Source organism: Microtus ochrogaster, unplaced genomic scaffold (genome assembly GCF_000317375.1).
Source record: "Microtus ochrogaster isolate Prairie Vole_2 unplaced genomic scaffold, MicOch1.0 UNK87, whole genome shotgun sequence".
Lineage (NCBI taxonomy): Eukaryota > Metazoa > Chordata > Mammalia > Rodentia > Cricetidae > Microtus > Microtus ochrogaster.
Window position 1 is genome coordinate 1061742 of NW_004949185.1, and position 3090 is coordinate 1064831.

The following is a 3090-nucleotide window of genomic DNA, read 5'->3' on the forward strand; positions in this document are numbered from 1 at the left end:
GCCATGGTGTCCCGTGTGCAAGGGGCCCATTCTCCAGCCGTGGAGACAGAGGACTAGCTGCTGTTAATGGATACATTTGTTTTTGCATTTCCTGGAAAGGGACATCCCCGCAGGTCTGCTTTTCTGTGACCGCTACACAGACTTACCCACCAGGAAATCCAATCATTTGTCATTTTATTGATGGTTTAACCACATTTATTGGGAATCTACAAAGTGCCCATATGTGTTCACAGGCACAACGGCAGACATCTTGTTACCTATAACTGAGGTTCCACGGTGCCAGGATCCCCAGGCATGGCACTGGGAGGAGAGGCCGTGAAGTGTGCCGTGTAAATGTGGGCCCAGCCTTGCCATCCACTCTCTTGCTCTCTTTATTTTCATGTTGCCAGGCAGTGGTAGCCCACACCTCTCATCCCAGCAATCAGGAGGCAGAGGCAGAGGCAGAGGCAGGCGGATCTCTTAAATTTGAGACCAGACTGGTCTACAGAGCAAGTTCCAGGACAGCCGGGGCTACTCTGGAAAAACCAAAGAAGAAAAAGTGACTTGGAGCTCTCTCGGTGCTCTCTCCCGAACTGCTCGGCCACCTGGATAACCACACAGGTCACCCAGTCTGGGAAGGAGTCTCTGGGTCATCTGGCCTCCTGGGAGCAGTGGAGCAGCCTCCCTGCTATGAGGGACCCAGGTGCCGAGAGCAGTTGTGTGCTGCCCCCTGGTGGCTGCAGAGCCTGGGCTGGAGGCACTTAGGCTCTTCTCCACAGAGCCTCAATTCCCTGTTCTCTTCATTCCCAGCCCAGAGTCAGTGTGGAGGACACTGTCTTCTTTGCCACAAGCCTATGTTTGGGAAGGGAGAGGAGGTACAATGGCCCTTTGACTTGAGATGAAAGTTGCGTTTTCTATCATTTCCCTTAAGTTTTATTTTTATGTGTAAGCGTGTTTTGTCTGAACGTATGTCAGGCTACCACGCGTGTACCAGATGCCCACAGAGACCAGAAGAGGGCACAGGATGCCCTGGGACTGGAGTTACAGGGGGTTGTGAGTTGCCATGTGGGCTCTGGGAATCGAACCTGGGTCCTTTGGAAAAGCAGCAGGTTTCCTAAGTGTTAAACTGTCCACCCAGCCCTCAGACTGTGTCTCCGCAGCGCTCACTCAGACACGGCAGCAGTTCATGACTCAGGAATGATGGTTTATGGGTCAAGCCATTCTGAACTGCACCCTGCATTGACTACTTGTGTGCACAGAACCACAGCCATGAACTTCCAGACTCCCCCAGGCTAGCTACTTGATTTACATAGTTCTCTTTCCTCCCTTGAGGGCTGGGGTGACCCAGGAGATAACTGAGCCTAAACGAAGGGGGGCTCTGCTCCCCCCTTCTCTTTCTGCTACCCAAGGCTTCTGACCCTTTGCCATGGCTGTGGACTCTGGAGACATTGCCTGAATGTTTTGTTCGTTAGTCCATGTCTTATCAGGGTTACTACTGCTGTCATGAAACACCATGACCAAGGGAAACTTGGGGAGGAAGACTATCTGGCTTACACCTCCACATCACTGTTCATGATCTAGGGAAGTTAAGACAGGAATTCATACAGGGTGGGATCCTGGAGTCAGGAGCTGAGGCAGAGGACTTGGAGGGGAGCTGCTTACTGGCTTGCTCCCCATTACTTGCTCAGCCTGCTTTCTTATAGAACCCGGGACCACAAGCCCCTATCAATTATTGTTAAGAAAAAGCCCCAGAGGCTTGCCTGCCTACAGATTGATCTTCTGCAGGCATTTTCTAAGTTCAGGTTCCCTTCTCTCAGATGATTTTTGCTTGTGTCAAGTTGACATAAAACTATCCAGGGCAGCAGGGCAGCAGGGCAGCGGTGGCGCACACCTTTAATCCCAGCACTCGGGAGGCAGAGGCAGGCGGATCTCTGTGAGTTCGAGGCCAGCCTGAGCTACAGAGCTAATTCCAGGCCAGGCTCCAAAGCTACACAGAGAAACCCTGTCTTCAAAAACTGAAACAAACAAATAAAAACAAAAATCAACAACTATCCAGGGCAGCTCATCTAGAATAAACCATGATGTGTGTGTGTGTGTCCAAGAACAATTTTCTCTATCTCTGAGACTTTCTAAGGACTTTATTAGTATCTATTTATTTATTTGAGACACGGTCCTGACCATGCAGTTCTTAGCTGGCCTATAGACCAAGCTGACCTCCACCTCACAGAGAGCACAGAGCTCCTCCTGCCTCTGATTCCTGACAGCTGAGATTAGAGCTGTGTGCTGCCACCACCACGGCCCAGCTGCCAATTTGATATTTTAATTAATTAAGATAATCTCACTCTGCAGCCCAGGACATTGGAAACTTTAGTATGTAGACCAGGTTAGCCTCAAATTTCCAGCAACCTCTTGAATTAAAAAATGAGTTCTTGGGGTTAGAGAGATAGCTCAGTCATAAGAGCACTGGCTGCTCTTCCGAAGGACCTGCGTGGTCCATGGCAGCTCACACCCTCATGTAGCTCCTGCTTCGGGGTTCACTCAGCCTCTAGAACAGAAGTGCTACACAGACAGACATGCGGGCAAAGGCCCCCCACACACAGTTAAAAATGTATTTGTCAAACTGAGCAGTGGTGCTCTGTCCTGTGTGTCTTTATTAAAACTGATCTTCAACGTCAGACATGGGAGAACTGGCTCCAAGTCTCAGCACTTGGGGGCTGAGGCGGGAGGATTGGTTGCTCAAGGTCGGCTTCCAGGCAGCTTGAGCAGCCTGAGCCCTGTCTCAAGAGGATGGAAGGAGAAAAGGCTGTGTGGCTTTCCCGTCACGGGTCATCTGAGATTCACCCAAGGGCTACAAAGACTGCGGAGAAACCTCGGCGGAGCAGGTGCCTAAGGAGGAGTGCTGGTCTTGGAGGAGGTTTGGGCCACTGTGACCTGGTGGTAATGAAGCCACGGGGACAGACGTACAGTGTCCTCCATCCTACTGTCTCCCTGTGGCCTGCACCGGGCAGCCTCCCAAGCAAAGAGCAGAGCTGGAGAGAGAATGAAGGCCAGTGGAAGATCCTCAGGGACCTACACACACACACACACACACACACACACACACACACACAC

At 51.3% G+C, this 3090-nt stretch overlaps 1 protein-coding gene across 1 annotated transcript in view; it reads right to left on the reverse strand.

Annotated features, from left to right (window-relative positions):
* LOC101994656 (RT1 class I histocompatibility antigen, AA alpha chain-like) overlaps positions 1-3090 on the reverse strand; it is a 629094-nt gene that overhangs the window by 87127 nt on the left and 538877 nt on the right. The gene's annotated exons all lie outside the window — the stretch shown is intronic.